The 14,160-nt window shown below is 48.8% G+C and overlaps 2 non-coding genes and 2 pseudogenes across 2 annotated transcripts; all 4 read right to left on the minus strand.

Annotated features, from left to right (window-relative positions):
- Window positions 1–393: 393 nt before the first annotated feature.
- Window positions 394–468, minus strand: LOC117851109 (small nucleolar RNA R160; annotated as a pseudogene).
- Window positions 469–606: 138 nt separating this feature from the next.
- LOC117851107 (small nucleolar RNA R160) lies at window positions 607–683 on the minus strand. Its single transcript, XR_004639472.1, has one exon. It is a non-coding gene; the product is annotated as a small nucleolar RNA R160 (small nucleolar RNA).
- A 235-nt stretch (window positions 684–918) lies between these two features.
- LOC117851111 (small nucleolar RNA R160) lies at window positions 919–1,007 on the minus strand (annotated as a pseudogene).
- Window positions 1,008–1,099: 92 nt separating this feature from the next.
- Window positions 1,100–1,179, minus strand: LOC117851110 (small nucleolar RNA R160). The gene has a single exon (XR_004639473.1). It is a non-coding gene; the product is annotated as a small nucleolar RNA R160 (small nucleolar RNA).
- Window positions 1,180–14,160: the final 12,981 nt, after the last annotated feature.

Below are 14,160 nucleotides of genomic sequence, written 5' to 3' on the forward strand. Positions count from 1 at the left end.
ACCAATACAGAACTGTTCATTTTGGCAGTCTGTTGCAAAACCCGCTATCAATTCCCAAATATGACCAAGTGTTAGCTAGCTAGACATTTTATAGAACAAATTTGTTGGCACTACCAACCATTCTGGAAATGTTAAGAGCAATGGAGTACAATCTGTTCGCTCTTCAACAGAAAGGATAAAATAGGGATGCTGACATATTTACTTGAAAACCATATATTTGTCCAGGAGACCGTCACACTTAGTTCAAATTTGCTTGAGACAAAGGGATGCCTTAGGTAAGCATATGACAACATGTTGGTTCATAACGAACTCATGAAAAAGGAATGACAACAATACTACCAATGGGGACAAACCTGCACAGGAAGCTTAGATGGAAATACATGCACAGGAAGCAGCATCAGAGAACTTTGAAGACCATGTATGTATCAACATCAGATACTTCAGGTCATAAAACCTCCTCATTTTGCTTCGTTTGACATCTTAAACACTAAAGCTTTGCTCAAGCGTAATTATGAATACTGTAAAGCTAAAGCAACACACACAAAACTGAGGATGGACACTATTAATATGATTTCACTGAAAACAGTGTAACATGTTGGTAGAGGAAGCAATCCGAGAACTTTGAAGACCATGAATGGATGTATCAACATTCAATTCAGATCATATGACCTCCTCATTTTACTTCTTCAAATCTCCAAAAAAAAAAAGACATTTGGATTAGAAAATGTAGGTAAAGGAAGCAATCAGAGAACTACATGCGCCCCTCATTTTTCTTCTAAATGACTAATACACATCAGCTCTGATCCAAACATGAAGCATCACTAGGACCAAATTCAGATGACGTAATTAAGAAGCTTGAATACTACTGGAGTACTGGACCAACAAGCATCAACTGTATGAGAGAAGGTAGATAGAGAAAGCAATCAGAGAACTTTGAAGACCATCCAAGAATCATCAACAGACAACAGCACAGTTAGTTTCAGATGGTGTAGCTTCCTCATTTTGCTTCACATCTACTACATGTTTATTCTTAAGCAAAAAAACTAGCTAGTACACATGAAAGAATGTGACCTACTGAAGAAGATAAAAGGAACTTTTAAGCGATCAGAGAACTTTGAAGACCATTTGATGTGTTATCCACACGAAAACTTTCAGATGCTTCAGTCTCCTCACATCGCCGAAGCCAGCATGTTAAACTCAATAAAATGATCTTGAGAAGGCAGCAAAACATCCGAGCAAGAAATACATCCTGAGCTTGTTTGGCGAGACAACGGGACTCAAATCAAACTTCCAGAAATCAACTGCGCTACCCATCCGCTGTCAAGGAATACAACTAACAGAAGTGCTGCAAAACCTCCCTGCAAAGATTGGCACCTTCCCTGTCAAATACTTGGGTCTACCACTCTCTACGACACGGTTAAAGGCGGTGCATTTTCAACCATTAGTAGACAAGGCAATTGGCAAACTGAGCAGTTGGAGTGCTAGAAATATGACACCAGCTGGGAGATTGATGCTTGTCAAGTTGGTGCTAACCGCCCAACCCATTTATCTTCTCACAGCTCTAAATGCACCGAAGGAGATCATGAAGATTATTGATGCTAAGAGGAAGAAAATTCCTTTGGGCCGGCAGTGAAAACTTAACCGGCGGAAAATGCAAAGTCAACTGGATTCTGACAGCCAGACACAAGAAAGAAGGTGGACTAGGAGTGCTACATATGGAAAAAATTTCCAGAGCTCTACGTTTACGCTAGCTATGGCAACAGTGGACGAACGAGGGTACACCTTGGGATGACGGTGACGTCCCCTGCACAAAAGCCGACCGTAAGCTCTTCGCGGCAGCCACGGCCTTAACAATTGGTGATGGCAACAAAATATCTTTATGGGACAATGGATGGATAGACGGCCAAAGGCCAAGAGACATGGCACTGAACCTTTTTGCCATATCAAGAAGAAAGAATAGAACACTATGTGATGCTCTCACTGATGATGCTTGGATCGCTGATTTAGACCTCCTTCACCATGGTCTCTCGATAACACACTTCATAGGGTACCACAGGCTATGGATGGCAGTGAGCCAAGTACAACTCACGCCGGGAGTCCAGAACACCATAGTGTGGAAGTTGATGGCAGACAGGCGGTACAGCATGCAATCAGCATACCGAGCATAATTCTTTGGATCCATGATGACTAATTTCGAGGCACTCATTTGGAAATAGTGGGCACCACCAAAGTGCAAGTTCTTCAGCTGGCTGGCCATTCAGGACAAAATCTGGACGACGGATCGACTGGCGCACCGAGGATGGCAGAGTAATCCACATTGCGTTCTCTGCAACGTGACTCAGGAGATTGGAATTCACCTGTTCACTCAATGCAGTTTTGCGAGGACTATTTGGTCTCGAGTGAGTGTATGGACAAGGTGCGACGCCTTGGATCCAAACTGTTGGATTTCGCACAGCACGCTCCACGATTGGTGGTCAACTTTAGCGGGTGGGCAAGTCGTCGATACGAAAGGCTTGAGAACACTGATCATCCTCGTGTTGTGGGAGATATGGAAGGAGCACAATGCACAGATTTTCCAACGCTAGGAACAATCACTTAGGGCAGCAAATACATGGGTCGCAGCAGGAGCTAAACACCTAGGGCAGTTAATAGAGGTCGTGAGGCGTACTTAATTGTATATTGTGTCACCCTGTTCCCTTTCCCCCAGTCCTAGCCGGGGATGTGAGTGTACATAACTTCATTTTATTTTGCCTATCGGGCTTTCCCCTTTATTAATATAGCAGCAGCTCTCCTGCTGGCTCTTTTCAAAAAAAAAATCCCAAAGTACAACACGGGATCAACAGGGAGGAACAGGGCTGCAGAAACTAAACCACTATAGAAATACATAATATCTTATGGTGCTATATACTCCATCCGTTCTTAAATATATGACACTGTTAACATTTTACTTCAACATTGACCACCAATATCTATTGAACGAGCTAGTTAACTAAAGTAAAATGTGTCACTATGTCTATTGTCAAATGTACTTTAGATTTAACTTGTAGGTTTATCTATTTGCAAAAATATTTGTAGAAAAGATGAATAGTCAAACGAATGAAAAAAATTAACGGTGTCATATATTTAAGAACGGATGGAGTATACAAATCGAAGCTCCAAGGGCCTTGACTACAGAGATTTAAGAGCACAAACCAGTGACAACTGACAAGGCCTCCTGACTAACATGACTGTGGATCATATAGTTCCAAAACACATCAGAAGAACAAAAAGGACCAATAAGACTGCAGAAACTAAACGGCTACAAGACACCAGGTCATGCTGCAGATAAATGTCACCACCACCACCTAGTAGCTTCTGATCTGTGTGAACGACGTTGTTAATCCATCAAATAGATCGATGTAGACAACTGTGCTGCTTTGTCACCATAAGAGCGCTCCCGGATCATGTCAAGATTGCAGACCTATCCATAAAAACAGGTGACAGGGAAAACAATATAATGTTGTCAAATAACAATACACCAATGATGTCAAAGCGACAACACATCCCATCAATACTAAGAAACTACTTATTGAAACAACTGGTTTGCTATATACATAGATTCTCTGTATTTCCACTCGTACATTTGACTAATTAACTTTCAAAGCAACACATGCATGGCAATATAACTTGAATAAATCGCAAGGAGCAGAAGAGCATCATGGTGAAACTAACGATGGATGGAGAAAAGTTGGATGTGCCAGGTGTAAGTGAACCATGGGCCTAACAAGCTAAGGACCTATTTGGCTCCCCTGCTAAACTTTAGCACCAGTCACCTCGGATGTTTGATACTAATTAGGAGTATTAAACATAGTATAATTATAAAATTAATTACATAGATGGAGTCTAATTCGCGAGATGAATCTATTAAGCTTAATTAGTCCATGATTTGACAATGTGGTGCTACAGTAACCATTTGCTAATCATGGATTAATTAACCTTGATAGATTCGTCTCGCGAATTAGTCTAGGGTTCTGCAATTAGTTTTGTAATCAACTCATGTTTAATTCTTCTTATTAGCATCCGAACATTCGATGTGACCTTGCTAAAGTTTAGCACCTCGTATCCAAATACTACTTTAGCACCTCGTATCCAAACATCCCTTAGGCTAGTCCCAGTGCAAGGTTTCATTGCACTGTTTCCAAGGATGCCACTGTGGCGTCCCGCCCCCCCCCCCCCCCCCCGGGGCCGGGCCCGCTTACACCTGGCAGCTCTCTAGGATATCAAGAATTCCTTCACAGACCAGCACAAGTCTTTTCTACGCACTTTGTCCTCACTCGTGCGCACCCGGGAAGAACTTCCCGATCGGTCACCCATCCCGAAATTGCTCCGGGCCAAGCACGCTTAACCCCGGAGTTCTTTGAGGATGAGCTTCCGGAAAAGAAGTTGCAACTTGTTGGTATGAGTATTCTATCAATCCTATTAAGCCTTGGGTTAGGATGTCACATGCTATGGCGGAACCACCTCGGATTACCTTGATTAAAGCACGGTTAAGCCGCTCGACACGCGACACTCATGCCTTAGTCAAGTTAACTCGAAGTGCCGTCGGATTTCCTCCGATTTAACCACTTAACTGGACCGAGTTAGCATGACCCACACGAAGGTGAGCGGTTCCAGAAAATACAACAGGTCCACCATTAGATTAACAAGTTGTTACACCCTCGGTTAGAAATCAGAGTTTTACCAGTTCTAAAGAAAACAACAGAAGATAAAACAAGCGGAAGCTACTCGTCGGGGTCGGATGTCCTTGGTGAGGCCAGCCAAGACATCAATGATCCATCCCCTCATCATCCGAGGAGGGATCCCACTCGACCGACTACCCAGAAGGAAGCTGGGGCGGCCAAGAGCCAGCAGCAAGCTCTGAAGCTGCAACTTCACCTGAAAAGAGAAGCCACAAACAAGGCTGAGCTTCTAAGCTCAACAAGACTTAACCGACCGGTGGTAAAACTACTCCACCACGCCTAGACATGTAAGGCTCTTTGGCTAAGGGGTTTGTTTGCCAAAAGCGACTATGTTGGATCCTTATTTTCAATATTTTAGCTTCAGATTCTAAGTTCATTAACCAGTCTATATTGGCGACTTATGCTAAACAACCATAGTTCCAACAATCAAAGTATAGAGCAAGCATCGGGTTCATTTCATCATCATGTTCCATCTTTACTTAGTGTAGCATAGCGATCAAGCAGTCCCAAACTGTGAGAGGCAGACGAATCGATTCGAGTTTCTTAACCATGCACGGTGAACCTAATCTCACGACATCCGCGCACCACAAAGGGTTGCTTCCTGTGTCGGCCGTCCCCATCAATTCCCAGGCACGTGTCAGGTCCAAACTTCCCTTGGTATGCAATGCTCCACAGTCCCGGCCTCTACCGTACTGTGACTGCACTTGCACCCACATGATGCACCATGGGAACCTCGTTCCAGGGACAGCAGGGGTATAAGCCACGTCCTAGTTCAATCAGGTACTAGGCTTCCCCATCCCATACTAGGTATAAGATTAGTACTTTCAAACACTTGATCACGAACACCAACACTTTCCGACCTTAAGCAATTTCATATAGACAGACAGGGCGATCCACCGACCACCAAAAGAGTTCACCAGGCCCTGCCCCGTCCATCGTCCTTATAGTTGTAACCAGAAGGAGAGCAACCAACTCCTATAACTCGCGAGTGACAGGAAATCACTCGACTTTTACCGAGTCCTATTAAGCAATGCAACTACTCGGACTCATCGGACTAGTGTTCAGATCAAGGGAACTAAGTCATGCATCTAGGGTTTTAAACAACTCCTATTACGTAAATGCACATACAAATGAAGGAAGGCATGTGTAGGTTTAGAAAGTTGGGTTCATGCTCCGGGGCTTGCCTTCAAGCGGAGGGAAGGGAAACTGGTCCTCTAAGGGCTCTGCTGCAACTCCTGCGGTCGACGGCTCAGCTACTGCTCCGTCTTCTGGCACCGGACGCAGCTCATAGACGCCGTCGGCGAGATTTAGCTCTACACGAATGCAAATGCAGGAGTTAGCACTTAGACGGTTATTTCAATAGCAACACTTGCAAGTTCTAGCCCAGAAACTTGTAGCCAAGCTACGGAAAAACTGTGGAGGTTCCAGCTTCGGTTGATAGAGAACAAGACAAAGGGTCAGATTGGAAGAAAACTTATGATCTGACCCTCCAACTCAAGGAATACTGTACCGGGTTCCTCAGACTTATCACAGATAAGTCCCCAAAATCTTACACAGATACCCTCGGGTCAAGGAAAAAGATACAACCGAGTCCTCAGGCGAGGTAGATAAGGGTCGGCTAACAGACAGGGTCGGGCGAGACGGAAAAGGAGTCGGGCGAACAGATAGGGTCGGGCGAGACGGAAAAGGGGTCGGGCGAACGAATAGGGTCGGACGAGACGGAAAAGGGATCGGGCGAACGGATAGGGTCGGGCGAGACGGAAAAGGGGTCGGCAGCTTACCTTCGGTTTATAGGTGAAGCTTTGGGGTCGGGATGGGGTAGACTCAGGCGGAAGGTCTTAAGCACTAAGGCTTGGGCGGAGGCGATGTCCGGCGGTGCTCCAGCGGCGGCGGAGCTTCTTGTGGGCAACAAGGACGCTCAAGCACAGCACGGAGGAGCAGGCGGCTGGGTGGATTGGAGAGAAGCGGGTCTGAGCGGAGAAGGGGAACTCTCAAGAGTTTCCGTGGGATTGCTCAAGTGTGCTCAGAGTAGGGATGGCGAAACAGCAAAGGCGAAGGAACTCCGGTGGAACTCTGGCATTCCCTTTTATAGCGGCGCGGAAAGGAGAGAGTTGGAGTAGCACGAAGACCGGAAGAAAAGGATGGAGTGCGCTGCCATAGCGGCGATTGAGCGGCGAGGGCGGCGGAACAGGACTTCGGAGATAGCGTCTTTGGCCATTGGGCACTGGAGATAAGGCGGCGCAGGCGCGGGTTTGCCGGTGGTTGAGGTTTGGCGGAGGCGGGCGTCGTCGAGCACCGGATTTGATTGGTGTGACCTGGAGAACGGCGCTACAAGCGAGGTTGCCACAGGTGAGAAGACAGGGCGAACGGCGTCGCGGTTGAGCACGAAACAGCGGCATTGCCGGGGCACAGTTCTAGCAAGGCGGAAAAGGAGCTGTCGCTGCCGGAGTCGGGGTTGGCGAGGGAGGAATCGTCGCGTAGCGAGTTCGGGGCGGCGCGACTGTGGAGAGGCGGCGGAAAAGCCGGAAGGCATCGGGCCTTGCAGCCGGAGATCCGATAAGGTGATGATGGGCGCGAGCCACGAGGCGAGTCGACGCAGCAGGCGGCAAAACTCTGCTACAACGGCGTCGGAGCACCAAGGCGCGGCTGGCGAGGGCGCGAGCGAGACGAGGTGCTGCAGAAAGGGTTGCAGAGGGGCTTCCGCTGCGAGTGGGGAGGAGGGCACGAGAATCCATCCGGTCGCGGCCGGCGACTGGGCGAAGCGGCGGGCGTCGGGGAAGTTGAGCCACGCGGCGGGGGAGCTCTGAAGCGGTGCAGGCTGCTCGAGTGCGTCTGCATCGGGAGATCTGGGGAAAAGATTTGCGGGTCCACCCGTCAGTCTCGGTTTCTCCTCTGTTCAAGATTGAAAGGGACACTGTTGTGGAGACTTAGATGGAACCGGCGGGGTGGGTTAGATTCTTCAGGGGTCGGGACCGGGAACTAGAGCGGAGCACTCCTGCTCGAGAAGAGCTGAGACAGGAATTTGGGAACTCGGATTAAGATTAACTTGAATGATTTAACCGGGGTCGTTACAGCCACATCATCCCATGAGGTGTATTCTCATGAATGAAACAGGGAGTCCCAGTGTATAGTTTCATTTCACGATTTCATAGGATGCCCATGAAATTTAATTGTGAGGCATGTGATTGGATATGGTTAGATGAAATGAAATTCTATAGCCCCCAATGCAAGTTTCAATAGGTTTCATAATCTTGGAAACAGTGTATACACAGTTTCATCCTGATGAAACTCCTTCCCTCTCTCACTTCATAACTACCATGCCATGTCATCACATATGCTGATGTGTCACCGTATTTAATGTGCATGAAACCTCTATGAAACTCCTACTCGAATTAGCCTTAAGTAGCACACCAACGAGAAGCTATTTCCCAATGGCTGGAATAATCAAGGAGGCCGGAATGTTTTTGTACCATTTTCATATACGGATATACCTGGCGATGTTAGCAGTGGCGGAAACCTTGCATAGAGGTGACTAGATAATACCACTATACGCCTCTCGAGAAGCAGCGTCTTAAGGTCCAGCGTGTGATAATGCGAATTACACCGTGAACAAGGACCCCGGGACTCACGTGCAATCATGAGTAAATAGACCTCGTCGGCTGCGCCAGCACTGAACCATTCGTAGGTTTTCCCATTGGAGCTTCTGGGAAAAGGGGCAGTCTTGTAAGGCTGCCACTCTTCTTCACCAACACCATTGTTTCGCCAAGTTCTGCGGGAGAGGCGTATTGTGGTATCATCAAAAGTTAACAGCCCAAGCATCCCTTCCCCTGCCTCCACAACGGCGCGGAGGCGTGAACGATTCTTCGACGGGAGCGGGAGGTCAATGGTTGTGAATTTCACCTCACGTGTGTCTAGCACGAGCGAGTAGGAGTAGCCCGAATCAACAATCCAGTGGAAGCAGCCGTGCGCATAGGAGCGCTGATAATCACAACTAAACAGCCTGTGGGGCAATGGCAATGAGCATGATGAGGTGTATCTGGTGCCCTGCCACTTGCCGTTGCCGGAGCAGAAGACAAAGGCCACGACCTTGTTTTCGCTCTCAACGGTGGTGGAGATCACCGAGAATAATGGCGATCTCATATCCTCTATGTCATCGCCGTCGACGTCCTCGCATCGTGGTGGAGCCAGGAAGGAGGTTAATCTCGACCAGTAACGTTGCGAGACGGAGGCCGCCAGGTCTTCGGGGATCGGGGGAAGGAGGACGAACCGCCGGTACAAGGGGTCGCAGACGACGAGTTCGGCGAAGCCGTTGGTGCCGGTGATCCGCCGGGAGTGGAGGACGAGGCCATCGCGCGCGTCGAGGAAGCCCCAGCGCCTCGGCTCGGGGAGGAAGGAGAAGGCGAGGTCGGCGTGCCGCGCGAGGGCACGGGCAGCAGGGGCGTAGCGGTGGGGCGGCGCGACGGGGTGGAAGCCGTGGACGTCGAAGAACCCTAGCACGGAAGGGGCGTGGAGGGACCTGAAGCGGCGGAGGAATGCGCGCGCGGAGACGACGCGGCGGAAGGACGCGCAGGCGGCGGACGCGCGGGTGAGGTCGGCCGCGTCGTTGAGCCGGAGGAAGATCTCCTCCAACAGCTCGTCGGGGAAGGGTGGATGCGCCGCCGCTGGCGCAGCGGCGATCCGGCGCGCCGCCGAGGCCGCCATCTCGTGGTTCGACGACTCGTTGAACGGGGGGCCACGAAAGATGGCCGATCTCGTTGCCATATAATGAAGGCCCACCTCTGTCTGCATGGTAGTTAGCGGGCTGGGCTGCGATATATGGGCCGAGCATAAACTGTGAATCGGAAGAAAGAAGTGAAGCAGAGGCGGCGCTGCCACCCGTCGCCAGGCTCGCCGCACCGCCGGTGATGGTGACAGTCTCCACGCGGCAAAAAGCGTCTGGAGGAGCGCCGCCGGCTCTACCTCATCTTTGATGCCTGGCCGTGGGGATACAGCATCCGCGAGATAGACTTGCGCGTCTCCACCAGTCAGAAGGCTGCTTCATCACAGAAAGGCGCCGCCGCCTCCAGCGAAGGCACTGAGCGGCACTTGCCTCAGCGTATCATCCGCTTGGAGGCACCGCGGGGTACCCCTTGTTCTTCTCCGCCGTTGGTACCAGTGTCGTGGCGACGCATCCCAGAGATCCCTGGGATGATGGCTCGGTGCCCGGTGGCTTCATGCCCAATTAGCCCATCGTCGACGTCCGCTCGCGGGGCGTCACCTTTGGCCCTGGCCAGGTGGTTCACGATGTTCCCATCTACCTCCCTGTCTACGATGGGTTGTTCGCTTTGGACAACTGCACCGTCAGGATGCTCTCCTTGACGCCGCTCTGGCCCCCGCGGCTGGAAATTCGTCGCAGCAGCAACGATGGGTGGTCGTGGCGCGAACTCCCGGAGCCGCCATTCGACAGGCTGGATGTCACTTCCTACGCTGTGAGACCTGGTGGTCGGACCATCGTGGTCAGCACCAACGAGGGCACCTTCACCTTGGACATCGGGAAGCTTGATGATGCGGGGAAGATCGACTCGGAGGAGCTTGTGTGGATGCCACTGTGCAACCAGTGGACGCTGCCATTCACCGGCCGCGGGTACTTTGTCAGCTGCCTGGATACCATTGTCGGGCTCTCCAAAGATCCGGCCACCCTTGGCCACCTGGTGGGCTCCGCCACCGGCGGTAAGCTGAAGCTTTGCAAGAAGTTGTTCAGCCAGGACCCAGCTGAGACCCATGTAGGTGCTACACTCATCTATATGGGAGACGGGAATGGAGATGGGAATGAGTTTTGCCTTGTCCAGTGCGTCTCTGCTGAACATGGCAACGCTGATCAGAAGCTCAAGGAGAGTGGAGAGGTGCCCCGACGCAGTCGCTATCTTTATCGTTTGACAACGTTCTCTCTCAGCTATGACAACAATGGAGACCTGACGACCGGCGGGACTTGCCAGGTGCAATGCTACAAGGTGCCTAAACAAACCACCGAGAGATTCCTCCATGGGTACCCTGTGGCATTTTGGCTGTAAGATGCTACAATCATGTCGTGATAAGGAGTTAGTATCTTTAAATTTAACTCAGTTGTGACTCTTTTGCCTTATATGTTTTAATGATGTGTACACTCAACTGCAGTTCTGTTAATGTATTGCCTTCCTATGTTTAAGTTGTGACAATTTTTTTTAGGATGAGATGCTTCATTGATTCAACTCATACAGCAGCAAGCTTAAGCTGCAATTACTTGGGGGAGGTACTTTAAGTCAGCCAGTTGCCTGCCACCCAACCCTAGTTATGCATCATTTTCATATGTTTTCTTTTTGCGCGCGATCCACATCTTATTTTGGTTCATGAACACACACTTGCATAGTTGCATCGCTAGATTTTAAATCATGAAGGAACAGCAGACACCTCAACTGTTTGGCAGCAACGTTTTGGTGGGATCCTGGGAGGTTGCAACATAACAGTGCTTCTGAAAACTTCATTGAACTGTTTGTTTCTGAACAGCAAAGTAGCAGCAAACAAAAAGGCTGTTTAGCATTGAACATCTGAAGCAAGGATACATGGATTCAGGAGTGCCGGGCTACAACCTATTCACAATGGATGGAGCATACACCTGCCTCTTGATCCATACAATATATGCCAAAGTCTTCTCCTAGTGGCTATACTGGTAACCAAGTAATAACACATCGTCGTGGTCGCCAAGTTTAGCTAGCTAGGAATGCACATTCACTCATCCAGAGAGCTAGGTTTCCCCAACCAAACCCAATCCAACAGCTAGCAACAATTCCTAGCAACTAGTGGTTGTATTGTCAATGAGCAAGTCAATGGCGAATTGGTGATGCTATCATTGTCTTGCTCTCCACCAAGCAAATGAAAACAAGGTCGTCCTAGTGCAACTAGTGGCTCAGGGTGAGTCTCATTCGGCTTTATTTCACTCCCTTTTTACTTTTCAACCGCGAAAAGGAAAGGAAAGAAAATCGCCGCATATTCCCGGGACTTTTTTAAATAGCAATTTTTGTATGGCTTTTATGGAATTTCCAAAAAAAGTTGTGGAAATATATATAATCACTTATATTTAGCTCTATGGTAGCTAGCGCTAGCACGATTGAATAATATTTTAACACATTTTAATTAGAATACATTATTTTGTGAAAACCTTTTAAAACGAAAGCATTTATTTCATCTATTACTTGTCAAAATGCGATCGAGGAGCATAGTTTAATTTGGCGCCGTGAATTTCCGATGTGCGTCCTGCAACATCACATCATTTTGATGTACACATGACGTGAGATCAATGCTACGTTTGGTTCCACCTCCTAAAATCTTTAGTTCCTAAAAAGTGACTAAAGAACTAAACACATTGACTAAAAGTGACTAAAAATTTTTAGGAGGCTTCAATTCCTTTAGGAGCTCCACCCCTCCTAAAACCTCCTAAAACCCACTTTTAACGCGCACTGCCCCCGCAGGCCCGCACCCTCCCCCTACCACTCCCACCCCCGACCATTCCCACTCGTAATCCCCCAACCCGTCGCCGCCGCCAGGCACCTGAGGCGACGCCGACCCTCGAGCGCTCGCCTCCGTGCCATCCGTGCGCACCGACGCCAGCCCCCGCTTCCCTGTTCCCCAGTTGTCCTCCTGCCGCGGCGTCAATTTTGGCCGCCAGAGCTCCCTCGTGCCGCCGCAAGGGCCGGCCACGGCGCCCCTGCTCCCCCGACACCCCTGAAGCTCCACATGCCGGATCCGTCACCCCTGAAGCTCCCCGCCGGATCCGCCCCCTCCCTCTCATCCAATGTCGGCAGCCTCGGCTGATTCCACGCGGGCGGCGGCAGATTACAGTCCCGCGGATCTAGGCCAGCCATGAGCCTGCCGCGGCGGGGGTCCCATGGAGCTTAAGCAGCCGCCCTGGCGCCGGCGGTGCGGTGCAAGGGTGCGACGACGAGCCGGAATAAGTGGATGGTGGTGCCGGTGGGGGGGAGTCCCACGAGGTGGAGCTTGGGAAGCACCGGACCATGGAGATGGTGGGGCTGCCCACGTGCGACCTCTGTGTGCTAAACCCGGACCTCTCCTCCCCCTCCACCATCCTCGTCCGCGAGCGCGCCGTCGTCGTCAACCTCGAGCACATCGAGGCCATCATCACGGTGGTGCAATGAGCATGGTGGGAGGAGCTGAAGATGGGAGGAGCAACTGGTGGGAGGGCAGCATGGTCATTTTGCCACAACATTTATTGCTTTTAGACAGTTTTAGTCATTGGACCAAACAGCCTTTAGAAGGTAAACTAAAGTGGGACTAAAACTTTTTAGTCACTAAAATTAGGAGGTGAGAACCAAACAGGTTAGAAGTCGTCTCAAACCGCCCAATGCGTCACCGCATGTACGGCCCCCAAAAGGAATACGACTTGTGTGTAAACTAACCCCTTGTTTACTTCACTCTCAACTCCCAACTTTAACACTATGCAAAAAGAAGATTCCCCATCACATCAAACTTGTGGTACATGCATGAAGTACTAAATGTAGATGAAATTAAAAACTAATTGCATAGTTTTATTGTACTTTGCGAGACGAATCTTTTGAGCCTAATTAGTCAATATTTGGATAATAATTCACAAATACAAACGAAACGCTACAGTGTGCTACAGTGCTGTAACGGTAATTTGGCACCTCCCAATTTTGCCAACTAAACAAGACAATATAAATCATGAAGCGTGCTGCAATCAGAAAGTACAGTAATATTTTAATTTTTGCAATTTTTTTTGTTAAGCACTTTCCTCGGTATCAAAGAGCACAAGTTGCTTGGCCTGGTTTGGTTCGGTTGCTTATTTTTAAGCACCCGTCACATCGAATGTTTAGATACTAATTAGGAGTATTAAACGTAGACTATTTACAAAATCCATTACATAAGCGGAGGCTAAACAGCGAGACGAATCTATTAAGCCTAATTAGTCCATGATTTGACAATGTGTTGCTACAGTAAATATTTGCTAATGATGGATTAATTAGGCTTAATAGGTTCGTCTCGCTGTTTAGCCTCCACTTATGTAATAGGTTTTGTAAATAGCCTACGTTTAATACTCCTAATTAGTATCTAAACATTTGATGTGACATTTGCTAAAAATAAGCAAAGGGAACCAAACGCCCCCTAATACAATCTCTTTTTTCAAGAAAATACACTACATTCCTCTTTGGGCTTTTTGACTTGTGCGCATGATTTATTGCTTTTAGACAGTTTCAGTCACTCGAACCAAACAGCCTTTAGGAGGTAAACTAAAGTGGGACTAAAACTTTTTAATCACTAAAATTTTAGGAGGTGGGAACCAAACAGGTTCGAAGTCATCCCAAACCGCCCAATGCGTCACCGATGTACGGCTCCCAAAAGGAATACGACTTGTGTGTAAACTAATATAAATCATGAAGCGTGCTGCAATCAG

Source organism: Setaria viridis, chromosome 3 (assembly GCF_005286985.2).
Source record: "Setaria viridis chromosome 3, Setaria_viridis_v4.0, whole genome shotgun sequence".
In the NCBI taxonomy this organism is placed as follows: Eukaryota; Viridiplantae; Streptophyta; class Magnoliopsida; order Poales; family Poaceae; genus Setaria; species Setaria viridis.